The sequence below is a fragment of the Marmota monax genome, unplaced genomic scaffold (assembly GCF_021218885.2).
Source record: "Marmota monax isolate L192 unplaced genomic scaffold, Marmota_monax_Labrador192_F-V1.1 WCK01_AAM20220418_F8-fsc00001, whole genome shotgun sequence".
Classification (NCBI taxonomy): domain Eukaryota; kingdom Metazoa; phylum Chordata; class Mammalia; order Rodentia; family Sciuridae; genus Marmota; species Marmota monax.
The window spans coordinates 55879882-55901703 of NW_026693777.1; the positions used below are offsets into that span (position 1 = coordinate 55879882).

Sequence of the window (21822 nt, forward strand, 5' to 3'; positions counted from 1 at the left end):
CCCTGGTTTCAATCCCCAGAACTAGGGGAAAAAACATAAGTGTTTTGCATTTCAAAAAATAAACAAAAACAGGAGAAGGCACTCCTTAAAACAGAACCCAAGTGGAAACAAATTTTCTAACTTTTATTACAAGTTGATAAAATTTCCACCCAGAGAAAAGAGTTATTTCAATTATCTTGAAAATATACTCAATAGATTCATTGCTAGTAAATATATTTGAATTATAATCTTGAAACTATTTTTGTCATATATTTTGGGCAAAACAAATAAGGAAATTTTAATGTTATTAGGAAGGAGGATTTTCAATGTAAGAAAAAACATGATAAAATAAATAAAAATGCTATAATGTTGCATTTTAATTACAAATATCAACATGAACTTGTGATTCTAAAATACATATATTCTTATTGCTGTCCACTGAATAGGGTCAAAAAGCAATGACAATCCAGCAAGAATAAGGACAGCTAGTCCCCAGCTCCTGGTTTCTAACTCTCCAGTAATATACTGAGTTTCATTAAAAAAAAAATAGTTGATTTTAGGAAAAGTACAAGATGAGCCAAGGACATTTTTGTCATGCCAAAAACAAGAAAGCACTCAAAAACTAATAGGGTCATATCCAAAAAACCCAGAAGTGATATTGCAGGGGCTTTGACTAGCCTTTGAAACAAATGTGAGTGACAAAAATAATGAATATCATTGTTGCAATGTACTGAACAAACAAACATCCATGAACTCACAATGAAATTCAAAAGAGAAAAATAAACAGGACAGGAAGGAAAAATGAAACAACTCTTATTTTAAAATTAATGCAAAAGTAATAATGGATATTAGAAAATAACCACATTAAAAATTACAGAACACTAAAGAAAGAAATTGAAGAAGACCTTAGACAATGGAAAGATCTTCCATGTCCCTGGATAGGAAGAATAAATATTGTCAAAATGGTCATGCTACCAAAAGTACTATAGAGATTTAATGCAACTCTTATTAAAATTCCAATGACATTCTTCATAGAAATAGAAAAATCAGTCATGAAATTCATTTGGAAAAATAAGAGGGCCAGAATAGCCAAAGCAATCCTCAGAAAGAAAAGTGAAGCAGGAGACATTTCAATATCAGACCTTAAATTATAATACAGAGATTATAATACAGGGCTGGGGATATAGCTCAGTTGGTAGAGTGTTTGCCTCACATGCACAAGGCCCTGGGTTCAATCCCCAGCACCAAAAAAATATATAAATAAAATACAGAGCTATAGTAACAAAAATAGCATGGTATTGACAGCAAACAGACATGAAGACCAATGGTACAAAATAGAAGACACAGAGACAAACCCACATAAATACAGTTATATTAGACAAAGGTGCAATAATATTAGATAAAGGTGCATTGGAGCAAAGACACCCTCTTTAATAAATGGTGCTGGGAAAACTGGAAATCCATATATAATAAAAATGAAATTAGACCCCTATTTCTCACCATGCACAAAAATCAACTCAAAGTGTATCAAGGACCTAAGCATTAGACGAGAGACCTGTGCCTACTGGAAGAAAAAGTCGACCCAAATCTCTACCATGTTGGCTTAGGAACAAATTTCTCAACAAGTCTCCTAAAGCACAAGAAGTAAAATCAAGAATCAATAAATGGGATGGAATCAAACTAAAAAGCTTCTTCACAGCAAAGGAAACAATCAAGCACATGAAGAGAGAGCCTACAGAATAGGAGAAAATTCTTGTTACCTGCAGCTAAGATAGAGCTTTAATCTCCAGGATACATGAAGAACTCAAAAAATGTAACGTCAAAAGAATAAATAACCCAGGCTGGGGTTGTAGCTCATGGTAGAGCACTTACCTCACATGAGACCCTGGGTTCAATCCTCAGCACCACATAAAAATAAAGATAGTATGTCCATCTACAACTAAAAAAAAAAAAAGAACAAGTGACTCAATCAATAAATGGGCAAAGGAACTGAACAGACACTTCACAGAAGAAATATGTGTGATCAACAAATACATGAAAAAATGTTCAACATGTCTAGCAATTAGAGAAATTAAAATTAAAATTTCACTGAGATTCCATCGCACTCCAGTCAGAATGGTAATTTTCAAGAATACAAGTAACAATAAATGTGAGGATGTGAGAAAAAAGGTACACTCATACACTGCTGATGGAAATGCAAATTGGTGCAAATGCAAATTGGTGCAACCACTATGGAAAGCAGTATAAGATTCCTCAAAAAACTTGGAATGGAATCACCATTTGACCCAGCTATCCCACTCCTAGGTTTTTACCCAAAGGACTTAAAAATCAGCATACTATGGTGATAAGGCCACATCAATGTTCATAGCAGCTCAATTCACAATAGCTAAGCTATGGAACCAACCCAGGTACCCTTTAATAGAAGAATGGATGAAGAAAATGTGGTATATATATACAGTGGAATATTACTCAGCTGTAAGGAAGAATGAAATTATGGCATTTGCCAGTGAATGGATGGAACTGGAGAATATCGTGCTAAGTGAAATAAGCTAATCCCCAAATTAACAAAGGCTGAATATTCTCTCTGATATGTGGATGCTGACTCACAATAGGCAGGGCAGTGGGGGAAGAGTGGAGGGTCACTGGATTGGAAGGGGGGATGGAAAATGGATACAAGGGAGTGGGGATGGGAATGGGAAAGAGTAGAATGAATCAGACAAAGGTTTCCTATATTCTTAACATAAATGCATGACCAGTGTAACTTCACTTCATGTATAATCACAAGAATGGGAAGTTATATTCCATGTATGTATAATATTGTTAAAATACATTCTACTGTCATGTATAACTAGAAAGAACAAATAAAAACTAAATAAGTAAATAAAATCACCACATTGCTACTATTATGATTTGGATGTGAGGTGTCCCCCAGAAGCTCACATGTGAAACAATGCAAGAAGGTTCAGAGGAGAAATGATTGGGTTGTGGGAGCCTTAACCCAATTGGTGAATTTGTCCCCTGGTAGGGATTAACTGAGTGGTGGCTGAAGTAGTAAGGTGTGGCCAGAGGAGGTGGTGTGTGGCTTTGAAGTGTATATTTGTATCTGGAAAGTGAACTATCTCTCTCTCTCTCTCTCTCTCTCTCTCTCTCTCTCTCTCTCTCTCTCTCCTTTCTGATCATGATGTGAACTGCTTACCTCCACCACACTCTTCTGCCATGATGTTCTACCTCACCTCAAGCCCTGAGGAATGGAGCCTGCTGTCCATGGATTAAGACCTCTGAAACTATGAGCCCCCAAATGAACCTTTCCTCTTCTACAATTGTTCTGGTCATATCTTTTAGTCACAGCAATGAAACAGCTGACTAAAACATCTACCCTTACTATTTACACCTATTTTGGCAAGGATCCTTAGTGGATGCTAAAACCATTGACTGAAAAATGATTTTCATTTGAGCTACATCAGCTTCTGTGAAGTGACCCAGGAGAAGAGCAGAGTCCACCCAACTTGGCTGATTGTGTGTCCAAACCTTCCAGTCCCTGAGGAACTCAAGTAGTGGGACTCTCAGTTGAAATGGAGAACATTCTCTCCTCATTGTGTGCCACAGAATACTTACACACTTCACAAAGAAAAAAATAGATCTTTACAATGGACTAATGTGCTAGTCACCATCTTAATAATCAAGTGTTTCCAACCTTGAGGTTCTAATAGTAGGACAACCTAATCTTGTGTTTCTCACACATGATAAACAACTGTGTATAAAATGTTTTTGCCAAAAGGTTTGACCTGAATCTAATCAAGCCTCTTAACCTAACTTTTGATTTACAGACATCGAGGAAATAGCAGTACAAGTTCAATAACACCATGAGGAAGCAATCAGAAAAATCCAGAATTGGGGACATTTTACATGACAACTGCCTAGGACCATTTCAAAGCCAATGCAGGGAGTGGAGGGGGGTTAATGTTCTAGATTAAGAGACACTAAATATCTATAACAGCTAAATGCAATGTTTTGTAAACCATGATTACATCCTGATTCAAAGATAAGAATATAAAGTCATTTGGGGACAATTAGAGAAATTTGATATGGAATGGGTATTGACAAATGTGAACATCAAATTGGAGACCTTCTACTGCTAATTTAGTTAAGAGTATTATATGTGTGTAGGAGAATGTTCTTGTTCTTTAAGTGATATGTTCTAATGCATATAGGACTCTTACTTTCAAATAGTTCTACCAAATATTAGATACATAAAACATCTATGACGCCCCAAAAAATAATTGTTGAATACAGGTGGAGGGCATACAGATACCCCTTCACTATGCTTTCAACTCTTCTGTGTTTGAAATTATTCAAAATAAAGAAATGGGAACAAAAACAAGATTATGGGTCTCCATGGTCACCATGTGTCCTCACCAAGGGTATCATCAACAATTTCCAGGTAACCATTTCTCTTCCTTATGTAGTTGTCATAGATCCAAGATGCACCTCTGATGACTAAAATAAATTACTTTAGAAGGGTGCATGGTTTAGACCTTAACTATGAATATTTCAGGAAAAATGTACAAATTTTCTCAAGCAGACCTCAAAGCTATATCATTTAAGAAATGTTCAGCTTTCTTTAAACTTGAACTGCTATCAGATATTCCTTTGTGCATTAAACTGGCTGAAGCATTTGTTAAATTTTGAGGCATCATTTGCTTCTTGCCAGAATCAAATGAGATATTGAATTGTATCTAAGCAATTTGCAGTTGCTATAAATACTTAATAAGATCTACTTTCTACATTTAAAATGGAAAATCATTTGAACTCTACTAGAAGAGAAAATATTCTTTCTGTTCAAGTAAGAAATAAGCACCTCATCTGCTTATTTCGTTTTCTAAATTCTGCTACTTTTAACATTAAATGCATGTAGCTCATGAAAAGGACCCTGAAGATCACCACTTTACATTTTACAAATAAAGATCTGCATGGCTTAAATGACTTGCACAGGGTCACATAGCTAAGCAGTAGCAAATTAGGACTGCATCCAAGCTTTTTGACTTCCAGCAAAAATATATAAAGATTCTCTCCCCTTATTTACAGTGTGATCTTAGACAAAATGCTTAGCCTCTCTAACCCTTGGAGGTAATAATACCATAGCGGCTACCTCAGGTATCAGCATCATGGTCCCTTAGCCAGTCTCTGATTTCAGAAGCAGCTGTGATGTACACTTCTGTGAGTTCAAGGTCACTTTATGCTGACAGCTCTCTCCCTCCGATATTCACTGCAAGAAGGCCCTTTACATTTCTTCCTCTCTCCCTTTTCTTCCTCCTCAGAAAACAACGGGAAAAGGAGATGCTCTTAGAAATCAAGTCAGGCCTGGCCACTTACATTTTTGAGATTTATTATAAAACGAATAAATTGTAAAACAAGTTATAAAAACCATCATATATTAAGTGTTTAAACTGAAGGCATTAATGACAAAAATGCAATCATAACAGAGTTACAGAATTTTTTTAAAGATCACTTGGTAGTGTATAATACAAAGTGCGATCCCACAAGGAAGCATGTGTTTAAAGCCACACACAAATAAGCACTTTGACTCAATTCTAAAAATTTTGAAACTAAAGGGATAAACTATTTGTTATGGTTTAGATGTGTGACAATACAAGAAGGTTTAGAGGTGAAATCTTTGGGTTGTGAGAACCTTGACCTAATCAGTGTGTTAATCTCCTGATAGGGATTAATGGAGTGAAGACTGTAGGCAGGTAGGGTGTGGCTGGAGGAGGTGGGTCATTGGGGATGGGCATGCCTTTTGGGGATATATATTTGGTGAGCTGACCTTATTGTCTCTCTCTCTCTTCCTCTCTCCCTCTCACCCTCTCCCTCTCCTCCCCGCCAATCTCTCTCAATCTCTCTCAATAGCTCCCCTTCCTGGTGTGATTTCCTGAGCCACTTTCCTCCACTGCATTCTTCCTCAGGCACAGAACAATGGAGTCAGCCACCTATGGACTGAGAACTCCAAAACCATGAGGCCCCCAAAAAACCTTTCCTCCTCTAATTGTTTTGCCAGGTCTTTTGCTCACAGCAGTGAAAAGGATGATTAAAACACTGCTCAATTACAAGAAAATAAATAACCTAATTTTAAAATGGGCAAATAGCCTACATAAAAATTTCTCAAATGAAGGCATGCAAATAACCAACAGGTATGTAAAAAAAAAAAAAAAACATGCTCAGCATCACTAATTAGCAAAGAAAATGCAAAGTAAAATCACAACGAGATATCACTTCACACATATTAAAATAGCCATTACCAAACAGGTAAAATTTAGCAAGTGTTCATGAGGATACAGAGGGGGAAAAAAAAAAAAAAAACTTGTATACTCCTAGTCTTATAAATTGGTATCACCATTATAAAATATAGCATGGAGTTTTCTCAAAAAAACTAAAAACAGAGTTTTCATATGATTCAGCATTTATACTACTGAGTATATATTTGAAGGAATTGAAATCAATATGTTCCAGAGATGTCTAGACTCCCTTGTTCATTGCAGCATTATTTTGTAATAATGAAAAGGCAGAATCAATCCACACACCCCTAACAGATGAATGGATGATAAATTATAGTGTATGTACAAAGTGGAATACTAGTTACCCATAAAAACTAAAACAAGAAAAATATTTGTTCACACAGAAACCTGTGTAGTTTGAGGGACAGACATCAGATCAGTAGTTGAAGGCAAAAAGGAGAGAGGGAGGCTTGACTGCAAAAGTGCAAGAGAAAACTTTGGAGATGTTTTCTAATTTGATTATGGTGATTGTCACATGACAACATGAATCTGGTAAAACTCATTAAACCACACATTAAGCATGGTGATATTTGTTGTACATGTATTGTGCCTCAACTCTGAAATGAAAATAACCCTGCATAAAATTTTTTTTTATGTTTTTTTAAGAGGAAACGGGAAATACCCTGTAAGAAACTTTGTACCATGACCATCTTTAACTCTCCATTTCTGATTTTCTCTATCTTCTATTTTAACTTTCTATTTCTGATTTACACTGTAAGGGGTGAAGATGTACAATTTTCACATTTAAAAAAAGTGATGGATACGCAGAAGGACTCCAACATATGTGTCCGCAAGTAAATCCAGTTAGGATCCTTAAATCTATGACCTTTTGTAGGTTTAGTTAACTGAAGGAAAGAGAAGGGGATGAAGCAAAATTGAGGCAGATAGAATAAAAGGGCAAGAGAAACAGAGGCAAAAAAAAAGAGAGAGAGAGAGAGAGAAACAGAGGCCAAGACCTCCTAGAGGCAGCCCAGCTCATCTCTCATCCAAGCTGTGATTCAGCTGTGAGTAGGACTTAGAAGTCCTCTTCACAATCCAACAAGAGGTTAAAAATAATAAAAGGGGTGATCCTGGGAATTCAGGCAGTGTTGCTTGTTTTTTCCAAAAGAATATAGTGGGAACTTTCTTATCTGACATAATTGGAACCAATTAATACAACAAAAGACAGTAAAAAGGGGAATAACATTAAGGGATGCAATCATTAAAATTCTTATTTTAACTTAAAATACATGAATCTGTAATCATTCACCAATCTTTTTACATAGGACAAAGGCCTTTGCTTTTAATATGATGGGCATTTCTACCAAACCAATAGCAATATTTATTAGTGGATTGCCTTTAGCAAGTATTTTTAGAATGTTCAATTGAACTCTCAAGGAAATGATTCTCTTTTCACACTTAGGATTCTTTAATTCACATAATATTTAACTAAATTACATAATCACAATAGCAAGTACAACTGATTAAAAAAAAAAAAAACAACAACAACAACTCTGGGAACAAACACAGCCAAGTCCTGGGAAGCATATAACTCAACTGGTAGGAACATGTATAGGGAGTATTTTTTTAATCATTAATAGAGGTTGAAATTTATCAAAAGCTTTCACTGAGTTTATCAAGACATGGAAAGGTTCATTTTTAGTCAATTAATATAGTGAATTATATTGATAAAATTCTGAAGCTAAATCATTCTTATTTGTAATACACTAATGGATTGAGTTATATAATATGTTATTTAGGATTTTTACATGCAGTTCATAAGTAAAATGAGCCTGTAATTACCTTTCCTTGTGCCATCTTTATCTGGCTTTAAGGTCATTCTTATTTATAAAATTTGAGTTGTGAAGCTTTCTCTCTTTCTTTATTTCTAAAATTTACATAAAATTGTTATTTTCTTTTCTTAAAAATGTGGTAGAACTTTCCCATAAAGCCATCTTTGTCCAGGGCTTTTGGGGAGTTGGGATAGGAGTGAGTATCTTTGATTATCATTCCTAATTCAAATTCCATCTTTCTTCTTTCACTAATTTTCTAATATTGTATATCTCAAGAAATCTAATTCATCTAATTTTTTCAAAAATATTCACTGATCGTCTTTTAAAATCATTTTGTAGAGAGACTAAATCACAGGTTTCCAGGGACCTTCGGAAGTCCTCTGATGACTGTCTATGCCCCTCTTGGCATGAATGTTCTTCAAGACCTGCCTGTCTAGCACCTACCAGTCAAGATAGCAAAGATGCTGGGAGGGAGCAAGGGTCCCAAGACCAGTGGATGTCCCCACCTATTGTGAACTCCCCAGGCTTGGCCAGACTGACTTCCACAGATGTTATGCAGCTGCCAGGATGGCTACTGTATTTTTGACTTATAGTGGAAATAGGGCCAACAATGAGATACTTCGGTTAACACCAGGGCAAGGAACAGCACCGAAAGACTCACGCCTAAAATTCTCTCCTAGAATATCTCCAGCCCATTGTGTCCATTACTTCTACATTCAACAAATAGTTTTAAGCATGCATCTGTGGCAGCCACTGTTCAGGGTACCAGAAAATCTAGCCATGAACAACATACAAAAGAACATGACCTTTTGGAGTTATGGTCTAGTGCAGCCCTAACAGAAATAAAATGCAAGCCACACATGTAATCTTAAATTTTCTGGTAATTACATTTGCAGGGGGTGGGGGGCCAGGGAGTGAACTCAGGGGCACTTGACCACTGAGCCACATCCCCAGCCCTATTTTGTATTTTATTTAGAGACAATATCTCACTAGTTGCTTAGTGCCTCACTTTTGCTGAAGCTGGCTTTGAACTTGCAATCCTCCTGCCTCAGACTCCCTAGTCACTGGGATGACAGGTGTGCACCACCGCACCCACTGGTAATCACATTCTAAAAAGTAAAAAGATACAGATGAAATTAATTTTAATAATTCCATGAACTAAGTTATGTTCCTCCAAAATTCATAGATTGAAGTTCTAACCCACAACATGACTATATATTGCCCCTTGGTATCTGTAGAGGATTGGCTCCATGATCACCCTCAAATGCCAAAACATACAGATGCTTGAGTCCCTTTTATAACATGGTGTCATGTTAGTAATTATTTGCATATGATCCTTGCTTATATTTTAAATCATCTCTAAATTACTTATAATACCTAATATAATACAAATGCTACATAAATAGTTGTTATTCTGTATGATTTAGGGAATAATTGCCCAAAAAAAGCATGTACATGTTCAGTACAGACACACATTTTGCAAATATTTTCTTTCCTTATCTAGTTGAATCCATGAATACAGACCCATGGATATGAAAGAACAACTATATTTATAAATAGGGTCTTTAAGATTAGATGCTATGACACATGCTTGTAATCCCAGCTACTTGAGAGGCTGAGGCAGAAGGATCACAAGTTCCAGGCCAGCCTTGGCAACTTAGCCAGACCCTGTCTCAAAGAAAATTTTTTTCTAAGGACTGGGGCTATATCTCAGTGATAAAGTACCCATTGGTTCAACCCCCAGTACTGCAAAAAGAAAAAGAGAAGAAAAGAAAGTAGAAAGGAAGGTATATAAGGAGGTAATTAAGTCAAAATGATGTCACTGGGGTGGGCCTTCAGCCAATATGACTGGTGTCCTTATTAGAAGAAATTGGAACAAAGACATGTACAGAGGGAAGGCTATATGAAGACTGATAGTAGATGGCCATTAACAAGTGAAGTAAAGAGGCCTCAGAAGAAACCAACCATCCTGACACCTTGATCTTGGACTTCTGGCTTCCAGAATTCTGAGAAAACTAATGGTGCTTTGTTATGACAGCCCTAGTGAACTAAAACAAATAATATGCTTTATTTATGCCAATGTAACTAAAATACCATCATTTCAACATGTAAGCAATATTGATGTATTGAAATATTTAACCTTCCTTTTTTAGACTGAGTCTTCAAAATGGGGGAATGTATTGCACACTGACAGCACATCTGAATTTGGACTATCCACTCTGTGAGTGCATGATAAACCTCTGAGGCTATTGGCAACCCTAGTACACAGTATTGGCATCCAGCCCTCTTCCAAAGCAGGCTGCCATTTCCCACACCCTGAAACCCAGACATACTCTTTGCCTGGGGCCCTGAGAGTATTTGCCTGTTTGTTTGCCTTTTTTGTTTTTGTAATCTACCAGCCCCACTGGCTTTCCTCTCGCTTCTGCAGCATTTTAGTGTTGATTAGAGAGAAGGAAACAGCTAACCTACCTCAGTTAATCATCTTATCAAAAATCAGAAGTCTCCAAATGAGACTAGGGAGTTTCTGAACACACACTGTTCTTAGTCAGAATTAAAATCAAAGGGCAAGCATTGTAAAAAGTAATCATCTCCTGGCTCAGTCTCACACAAGTTTTCTCCTGTTGATAGTTGGGGTTTTCCATAGCTTCAAAAGCAGGGAAATTGAGAAGGACATTTAAAGGTGGCAGATGTTCACTCAAGGCTATGAAAAGAAAAAATAGCATAGAATCCCTCCACTTCCAGAGTCCCCATAACAAAGACACAATTTTATAAAAGACCCTCCTGAGATACAGACAAATTAGATAATTCTCAACTAAGGACAGCTTTATTCCCAGCTATTAAAAGGATGAGCCGCTTAGCACAGTACTTCAAACAATGACTTCCCCTTCATGTTGAACACTGGAGTTTTAGCTTTCATCCTGACTTCTAAAGTTCTGATTCACCTACATCCTAATGAAAATTTATAATAATTTTTAAAATACATGTAATTCAAATATTAGCTGGTATTGACCTATCCCCTAGTATCTAGGTAGAGATAGATTAAAGTCTCCCTTTTATGGATAGTAGGAAAGAACAGTGGCAGCCTCAGGATTTCTGCCCATTTCTGGCTCCCTGGTGGCTGCCTCTACTTCTGTGCCTCTGCTGAGTAAATTCTTGAGATTGGGGGTCCTCACACCACCCACTGCCATCTGTCTCCACCCTGCTCTTCCCTGGGTTATTCTTGTCTTTAACTTCTATTCAATACAACTTCCAATCAAGATATATCAAGGAACAGAAATTATTACTGAAGATTTTGAGAAGAAAAGTCTATGTTGCAGCAACCTAAATAAGTTAAAATTCAACATCAAATATTTGTACTACTAAAGGTCCTTTGTCATTTCCTCTACTTGGGCACCCATCTCTCTCCTCTTTCCCTCTTCTGTTTTGACTCTCCTTCCACCTTTAGCCCCCTTAAAATCATGCTTGTCTCCAGAGCACCCTAGCTCCACCATCATGAGCTTGCCTTGGCTCCTGCAGACCCCCATGCACCACTCACTGCTTCCAGTAGCTATCTACATATTTCTTCTCTTTCTAAACAGGTCTGCAGCTGTTATCTCAGGAGATCGCCACTGGATCAATTTTAAGATTTGGATGCATTTGTTCTGTGAAAATATTATCCTTTTTTTTCATCCTTTCTCCTGCCCTGTATGTACTCTTTCCATCCATTGCCTCTCCAGTTAGTGTCTTATATCCCCTCCTGTCACTGTCCCATTTAAAAATAATTGTGTGATCTTTTATGTTTCATCTTTATAGTACCTTGCTTTCTCTCTGGCTATAGTCAAATGTGAACATTTGTGTTGAGGCATTTCCTTTTTCCCTGGGGTACTACCCTCTAGAGGAAGAGCAAGGGCCCTGACAACTGACCAAAACCTATACAAATGGAGGCGTCCCACATCTGAGCAGGAGGCCCACTTACCTAATAACAAGAGCATTCCCTTTGCCTCACTGTCTTTGGTGCCCAACATTGGGTAAGACCAGAAGCTTTGTCTTCTTCTAAATACAAAATATGATTTAGAGGAGTCTAAACACCAGAAGAAGTATGTGAGCGATTTGAACTATTTTCCACTCTTGTTAGAATCTCAGCCTCATGATTAAAGCAGGCAGCCCAACTATCTCAAAAACGAGGAGGTTGGTCCATCTTCAGAAGAGGGCCTGAAGGGACAGGCTTTGCTATGAGGTATCAGAATATACAAGTTACCCCCTAAGAAGTGGAGCTTGCTCTGCATAGAACCCCATCCCCAGGAGACAGAAAAAGAAAAGACCATTCTTCTAAACTCACCCAGAGCTCTTTATTTACCTCGCTTCCAGATTTTGCCTCTTTCTACCCTTAGTTATTTATCTGTCCTCACTTTCTCTGTTAAAAGTGAGTTCCCTTGGTACCCAATACATTTATCCCTCAGATAAATGTCTCTCTGCTCAAATGTCATATTACCAGTGAGACCTTCCCTAACCAGCCTCTGTAAAAGCAAGACACTCTCTCTCCATAGCACTTCTCTTCCCATTCCCTGCTTTGGTTTTATTCCTAGCCCTTACTACTGCTTGACATATGATATATTTATTTGTTTGGGTTGGTTTTTCTTTTTATGCTGCCCCCACCCCACCCTCCCCCATGCATACCCAAGAATACAATTTCTTGAGAAAAGAGGCTTTATTCTATACCCTACTTTGTTTCTATCTTGCAAATTAAAGCTTGGAACACAGTACTCAATAAATATCCATTGAATGAATGAACAAATCAATTATAATATTTATTCATCCATCTGTGTATATAACCCCACAGTATTTAGTACAGAGCCTGGAATTTTTGAGAACCTAGCAATTATTTGTTGAAGGGAGGAAAGGGAAAGAAGTAGTAGAGAATGAAAGAGGAAGAAAAAAGATAAGTGGAAGGAAAGGAGAGAGGAAGGAGGGAAGATGAAAAAATGAGTGACTAATGAGTAGATAGATGAACAGGCTCCACAGAAGCAGCACATCACCCTGGGAAATTATGGGAAGACTGCAAGTGTCATTAAAACCAATCGGTTCGAGGAAGAAGAGGCCCAGATAGTTGCTCATTTCCTTGGTAGAACGATTTACTGCTGAGAGTCAAGAAGCAAGGAAAATTACTCTAAGAGAACTCCATCCTACATTCCGGCCAAATGAAATATTAGATGAAATTAGGCCTTAGCATTGCTTGGCCAAGAGCCACAGAGCTAATTGTTTCTTGTTGTTTGAGCCTCTTAAGAGTGAACCATTAAAACTTGCATTTTTAATATAACAAATAAACGTCTTTGAGCCCCATAATTAGAGATGGTCTAGCAAATTAAGAAAATTGCTTGTTTTAAAAGAGGAAATAAAGAGCGGAATCAATCCAGGAAATTATTCAACTGCCTTTGCATAGGATGAATACATATTTTCTCCCCTACTCTTAAAATACCTTTTGAGCATAAAGCCATCTCTTTTCAGCCCCATCTGACTTATCAGACAAGCCATGCTGCCTAGCCTTTGTGTTCTAGCTGTTCAACCATTAGTTAGGTACCTGTGAAGACGGTTTGCTGCCTCTTGAACAAAGGGGCACAGAGAATGTCCATGAGCTAGCAAATAGCGGTTAAAGTGATCTGAATTCAGATCCCAAGATTCAGATCTGGGATATGTTTTTTTATTTCGGCATGACTTTGGCCATGCTATTTAATCTCTTCAATTTCCATTTTTATCAGAAAAATATGGATAATAACACCTAGCTCATAGTGATGAAATGAATATGAAATATACAAGGCTTTTGATATAATTCCTAGCAGATGATATGTTTAATGAATGTTACATTTTTCCTGATTTATCTGCATTTGTCCTTTTTGACCCTTTGACAAGAGCAATCCCTTAAAGGAAGAAACCATGTCTTTACTTTCCATAATAATGATTCATTTTAAGTAACAGAGTGTCTGAAAAGTATACTCCCTTTAAGCCATTCTATCCATCCAGGCTGGTAATCTCCACTTAGCATTTTCTGAAGGAGAGCATTCCATTGTGGCGCCATCAGAAAGGACTGGTGGGTTGTACACCTGCATGCTGTTTTCAGGTAATATTCTGATCCCTAACATTATGTCTCTGTTCTTTCTCCACTTTGCTATCATCTCTGATTTCATTTCCCCTACTCCAAAAGTCACATTGGAGATTTACAGCCCAACCATTTCCACTGGTTTGTGTGTGAGCACATGAAACTCAAATCACATTCTCCCATAAAACACAAATGCCTAACTAATGAAGGATAACAAGGTAAGGGCCCTGGTATCTACCCCACCCACCTCCTGAAGAGGAGGGATCTGCTGCTTTTATCAGGAAATGGAAACAAGCTCTGTGGAACCCCATCCTAAAACTCTGGGCCTGATGGTGAGACAGCAGTGCTGATGTCCTTGACCCTTTCTGCGAGTCCTGCTGAGAGGGTTTGACAAGCCAGTTTCTTTCTTGCCCTCATTGAAGCTATAAGTAACCATTCTCTCGGCTCCATCTCCTTCAACACCCCCTGGGTCTGGGAGTGGGGCACTATACCCCTAGTCCTATTTATTTTTTATTTTGAGATAGAGTTTCACTAAGTTGCTGAGGCTGGCCTCAATCTTGCGATTCTCCAGCTTTCAACCTCCCAGATAGCTGGCAATACAGGTGTGCACCACTCTGCCTGAAAATGACAGTATTTTAATTTGCCCCTTGCTTCCATGCCCTAGATGGATCAAGAGAGAGATCACATTGCTGTAGCAAGAAGGAATCTCCCAGCAATCATGATGCCCATTTGCACTACAGCGACTGAGAGAGAGCCTTCCCACAGGAGAGTCAAGAAAGCCTGAGGAAAGTAAAGAGAGGCTAATGGAAGTCTGCACATGTCAAAAAAAAAAAGTCTCTCTTGACAAACTCAATACATTGGGAAAATGATAAGCTTGAGGATTCAGAAAAAAACAAAGGCACAATTGGAGATTGCCAGTTTCAATGCATTCCCTGTGGAGAGAGAAAGTATAAATTCTCCAAACAAAACTCTCCCTACATCTTGAGTATTTTAAAACTTGGATTTACTTGAACTTTCAGGTTCACCATCTGCCAAAAGTTTAAGCCTGTTTTCTTATATAATCAAAACCTGGGTACAGCTGGTATTAATCATACATCTGTATTACCCATAATTGCTTCAAGCTTCATTTTGGCACGATTAAGGATAATCATAAGCCTTTGAAAAGTCCATAGTTTATTCTGTCTAAAGCTACTATTAGAGCATTTTCATTTTTCTACCTTCCATTCAATTAATCTGAAATCAAATATGCATTTCTTTTGATTGTGTCAAATTTATCTTTCATTCCATATACCAAAGTAATAAGTTTGAGTACTTAGCAGATAGAAATAGATTTGTGTATTTTGATTACTAAATCCCTTAGAAATCCTTAAAATATGCACCATAGTATCACACTTACGCAGAGGTCATCATAAAGTGGCATCGCCATCTGGATGGAAGCTAAGCACCCATGAATAATTAAAGGTCAGGGTCTCTGGCAGAAAAAGAAGTTGTTTTTTTGCTACCACAGCTGCCCAGGGGGCTTCTAGGGCTTCTTCACAGTCCACTAGTCATGGCTGCAACCAGCCAAAGTCAGACACACTCTGCCAAAGGGTAGAGGTCACCACTACCAGTAACAAGCCCTCCCCAGAGACATCCATCACTGTTTTCAGGCATCTTCTGGCAGGTCTGTTCTCATACATTTCACAATTGTGATGGTTAACTTTGGTTGTCAAGCTGACTGGATCAAGGGATGCATAGAAAATTGGTAAAGTATATTTCTGGGAGTGTCTGTTAGGATGTTTCCTGGAAATATTAGCATGTGGTTCAACACACTGTGTGGAGAAGACCTGCCCTGCTTGTGGGTGGTATCACCCAATAAACCAGGGACCCAAGTGGAACAAAAGAGCACAGGAGGGAAGTTAGCTCTCCTTTGCTCAACCCTTCTTCAGCAGGCTTATTTTCCTGTTCCTGTTACCTGTGGCCATTAGAATCCAGGTTCTTTTTTAGATGCAATCTTGCACTTTTTCTGAGGATCCAGTTTCTTGGGTGGAGCAGCTACCAATTTTCCCAGCTCTCCAGTGAACTGATGGCCACTGAGGGACTAATCGGCCTCTGATCATGTGAACCAACCTAATAAGTTCCCTGTTATAAATAAATAAATAAATACACATATATATGTGTGCATATATTTTTTTCTATTGATTCTGTTTCTCTAGAGAAGCCCTACTAACATAGCTATCATTTTGCCATTCATGACTTCCCTGGAAATGGTGGGAAATCCTCAGCAAGACTTCCCTCCCATCTGTAGCAGAAGAACTCTTGGCTCTACCCATTTTTTGGCATACCCTGAAGCCATACTTCCTTAAACTTGAGGAGGAGGGAGGAGCTAAAGAATAATGTTACTAGTGTTACTGCCTTTCCTTTGCCTGCACTCCTGTAAAAATACCAGTTAAATGACCCAGCCCTCCTCAGAACTCCGCTCTCATAATAGAAGGATTATAGTCAACTCTAAAGGTCTTATTTCTAAAACTAAAGCATCTGCCATGTCCTCCAAATCTTTCAGGCTTCTATCAGGAGGAAAATTCCTTCTCTCTGACTTTATAATTACCATTCCTCTGCCTCTTCCTTACCACTACTTCTCAGTATCTCAGCCTTCTGAAGAAAACATGCAGCTTAACAATGGCGACTACCATGGCTTTGCCTGGACCCATTCTCCTAAGCCTCTAGAGTGATATGGCTCTCGGTGAACCATACACATCCTAGGACACAGCTTTTACCATGGGCCACTATGTACAGGGCAATACTCCTCCTCCGTTGCCATCTGTAAGACACTAACATCTGCAAAAACCATGTCTGAGACAGGCATAGGGGCCCCGTAATAATGCAGCAGGGGGGTTCCTGAGGCTCTCTGTCTCTTGTCTATGGTGGTCCTCCTACTGAGTAGACCAGATCACCCACCAAACTCTGACCCAACCAGCACCCAGTGATTAGTAGTACAAAGATAACAAAATGGAAGAGTAGAGATACTGTAAGAATTTATACCAAAACTCAATTATATGTAATCCATAGAGAGAGGTTTCTTCTGTATGTCAACCTTAACCAACAATGATTTGATTGTCTATTGAATTCAGCACTCTGTGAAGCATAGTAAAGGGTAACTTTTGGAAATTCATTATAAAACAATCTAGCTGGGGACAGTGGCAAATAACTGTAATCCCACCAACTCACCAGGCTGAGGCAGAAGAATCACAAGTTCAAAGCTAGCCTCAGCAATTTAGCAAGACCTGATGGAGTTGGTGAGGCCTTGTCTCAAAATATAAAACATTTAGAAAGGGCTGGAGATGTGGCTCAGTGGTTAAGCAACCCTGGATTCAATCCCCAGTACCAAAAATTTAAAAATAATAATAATAAGACAATATATATTAATGCATTCATAAAGAGTGGAAACATGTTAGATTTTCATATCAAAGTGCCGGTATGTTTTAGGAGTGAAGGAAATTACAACGAGGCCTATACCCTTTATCTTTTCTTACTGATATGGAGTAGGGAAAAATCACCATCTTTCCTTGACCTTTTGTATTCATTTATACATTACACAAATTATCTCTCTTATAAAGATTTCAGTATGCACTAGGATAAATTCTGTAAAACAAACAAATCTGACTGCTTTATTTGCTTTCCTCGTTCTTGTGCCTTTTTCCTTCCAGTTCCTCGGTGGGTCTCACTTACCTTCCTCAACCTTCTCCATCACTGAAACACTTTGCCTCTGTTTCCGCTGGCTTGCCCTGGCCCACATTTCTGCCACCAGTTTCACATGAATAAATTAACATCCTCCCTGTTTTAAGTCATGTGAACCTTTTCAAAATGACAGACAAATTATGATTCCTAAAAAGTCCAAGATACACTGGAGTAATCATTGGAGTGAAGGGTTTAAAATGCTTTTAACTGTTTAAAAACAGGTGGGTTTGGTTTAATAAAAATTAAATAAATAAAAGACAGATGAATTCAGAGGGAAAAGTTTGAGCATTCTGTGTTGAAGAGTACTTTTATATTGCTATTACAGACTTGAAAGCCCTGAGATAACTGCTAGTTTTTGCTTCTTTTAAATAATATAAGTTGTTTTATGAGATTGTTTATACCTATAGCAATGAAAATTACCTTCTTATAGCCAGCTGTAACAGTGGGGCACGACCTGCAGAGATAACGCTGAAACAATTTCAGGAGACGACACATACTGAAGACTAAACACCTAGCAGGGAGAAACGTAGGGAGTAAAGAGAGAGCTGGAAGATGGGGAGTAAAGAGTGAAGCAGGGAACGAGTGAATCAGAAATCCAGAGGGAAAAAAAACAAAATTTCATTAGAAACTAGATTTGGTATCATCAGCATTTCCTTTATTTTTGAAGCCTTCCCCAAAGTTAAAAAAGCCATATCACTTTCAAACCCAGTCTTTGGATAATTTAAGTACTTTCACCATCTCCCCCAGAGGCAAGCTGATATATATCAGGAAGATGGAGAGTGCATGCGCATTAGGCTGTGTGAGCCCTTTGTAAGTGATCAACAGCCAACGCAGAAAACTGTCTTTGCACAGAATTCAGACCTAAAGAGAAAGCTGATAAATTTTTCCATTTTCATTCTTTAAAATTTCATTGTGCCTCTAACGGAATTAGTGAGATAAAAAAAAAAATGCTGTGTTCTTTTGCAGTTTTATTTACTTATTTATTCCACCCAAAAGCTGGTAAACAGGCTTCTCTAACCCTGTCAAATCTATCCCAAATGGTCCAGTGCCCTCTGCCGGCCGTCCTGTCACACTGCCTCCCAATGGCCTCTGCAGCCACCTTGGTGCTTTCAAACATTCTGCAACCACAGCTCTGCCAAAGTGATAAATTAGTGGCTTAAGAAAAGTGCTGTTTGCATTGAACACAAATCATTTGATAAACAAAAGGAGAAATAGGTATAATGGACTCTAAAATCAAGCAGTAACGTTATTTATGGCTGGGTCAATGATTATGTCATTTTGCTCTTTAAATTTGATTTTTCTTAAAAACTGCTTTGCTACATGGCTGAATTACCAATAACTATGACTTCACATGACTTCCTTCAGAAGCAGAATGTGAACTGACTCAATCCTAAGCAAAATGACCCAGTAGCCAGGGCAACGACTGGAGACTATGGATCAGAGACAGTCGCGATAGCCAACAAGAGGGAAAACCTAACTCTCCAGGCTTATGTCCCTGTGGACTGATCTGGGAATAGACTGAGGAGTCACTGGGCAAAGGGGAGAGATTCTCAAGGAGAACAAGAGGGCATTTCAGAGATCAACTCATTCAAGTCCTAGAGAACCTCTAACCCTTCAGTCCTAGGCCCTGAGGATTGTATTTTACACGACAATACAGGATGACCCTTGTTGGTATTTTATGTTTTTCAATATAAGACATAGTCCTCCATACAAAAGTTCATTTTACCCCCTCCCATGTGATGTTATAATTCAGATTTTAAATGTCCCCCAACAGCCCATGTGTTGAAGGCATGGTCACCAGCCAATGGCACTATTGGCAGGTGGTACAACCTTTAGGGTAAGTGGGACCTAGTTGAAGGAAAGTTGGGTTTTAGGGCTGTACCCTTAAAAGGGATGTTGGGACCCCCAGCTCTCTCTATATATATACATGCATCTGGGCCACCATGAGGTGAACAGCCTCCTCTACCACATGCTTCTCACCAGGGTCTGCTGCCTTGCCATGGGCCCAGAGGCAACAGGGACATGTGACAAGGACTGAAACCTCTGAAACCCTGAGCCAAAATAAACATTTCCTCCTTTTAAGTTTTTTATCTCAGGAGTTTTGTCTTGGCAATAGAAACCTAACACATGAAAAATCAGAATATACAAATTTTCTGCAAGAAAAAAAAAAGTAAATAATCCAAGAGTAACTTCAATCTGGGACCAGGTTGGTCTCCATGTAAGACAAAGAGCATCACCAATCACCATAGCCTCCCCACCCCTCTTTCCAATGGATCCACTCCGGGGCTAGAGACTTTATATGTAAGAGTCCTCTGTAACACAAGACAGATATCAGAAAATGTCTCCTCAAGCAAAATAGTGACTCGTGGTCTTGCCTCAGATGTGCTGAATCATTCATATGCTAGGCATTGGACAGGAGTTGAAGGAACAAAAATAAATAAAACATAGTCCCTTCCCACAGGGCACTCAGTCTAATAGGATACAAAGATTAGTGAACATAATTAGAATATAACACTATAAACTCAATGATAAAAATATGCAGAGTAGGAGCAGCGAAGATTCTAGCAAGACCCGTGATTTCAAAGTTGTCATTTGCATTGCACTCCCAAATTCCTCACTTTCATTCAGTGGGGATTTAGATACCGCCTGGATTCCTCTAATATACTTCTGATACTTGGTTGTCAAGGATAGAGCTGGTGATAAGTACACTTACTAAAGTATGATTAACTCAGAATCAAACAATCATTGAATATAAATGTCTATTCAGAAACACAAAGGGAATTTCAAAAAGAGCATAGTAGATATGTTCGATAGAGGTGAGGTCAAGGAAAATTCAGACCAGGAGATGGCTGCATTTGGCAGGAGCAAAGTCACACTGAGTTCAAGACAGCCACTTCAATACAGTAATGAATACAAAAAAAGCCAGGCTAAAAGAAGGTAAGTGTTGAAGGAAAATAAACACAGCAAGCACAGAGACTATTCTATGCACTTAGTTTAAGGAAGCACCAAGAGAGCACAGAGACTATTCTATGCACTTAGTTTAAGGAAGCACCAAGAGAGCACAGAGATGCATACTCTTGAGGGGTGAGAGACCTTCCCATAGGCTTTTCCAGTCTTAGACACCTGGGTTCAAAGTTCAGCCACTCCAAACTTCTGTAAAATAGGACAATCATAGCATCTGCCTTGTAGAAAAAGTATTTAACATAGAGTAAATACTTTGTATAGAAACTGGGAAGAAGTCTGAGAAAGCACCTTATTTCTCCATTCTAAAACTCTTATTTTAACATTTCAGAAATCAGGATGCATCATAGTTTGCCAGCATTTTCCCCTCTTAACAGCACATAAAACAGTAATTCATCTAACAATAATGACATCTTAGGTTAATGAGTTAGTCCCTACTCTGAAGCAACTAAATGGCCGGGCTTTATACAAATTGGCTTATGAAGACAAGTTAAAGTGAATGTTTTTCTTGCAATCATATTAGTTTCAAAAAAGTCTTCTGGGTTCTTGCTACTTAATACAGCTCACAAATCTGAAGCTTCAGCAGCACCTGGGAGCTCATTAGTAATGCAGAATCCCTGTCCCCACTAGACCTATGGAATCAGAACCCTATCAAAGACCCCTAGATAATGGGCACACTCAAGTTTGAGAAGCACTTCTACCCTTTTTGTTTTGTGTTAAAGATATTGGATAATTAGACATCTGAATTCATTTACTTAATAACTCACCAAAATTTTATTCACTTGTTAAAAATATAATGGAAAATTGAGGTTAAACTGATCTTTTAAACTCTTTAAAAATTTCTGGGGCTGGGATTGTGGCTCAGCGGTAGAGCGCTTGCCTAGCACAGGAGGGACCCGGGTTCAATTCTCAGCACCACATAAAAATAAAGGCATTGTGTTGTGTCCATCTACAAAAAAGATTCTCTCTCTCTCTCTCTCTCTCTCTC

The 21822-nt window shown here is 38.3% G+C and overlaps 1 non-coding gene across 1 annotated transcript; it reads left to right on the forward strand.

Moving 5' to 3' along the window:
* Positions 1-1161: 1161 nt before the first annotated feature.
* On the forward strand, positions 1162-1229 carry Trnav-cac (transfer RNA valine (anticodon CAC)). The gene has a single exon. It is a non-coding gene; the product is annotated as a tRNA-Val (tRNA).
* The last annotated feature ends 20593 nt before the right edge of the window (positions 1230-21822 follow it).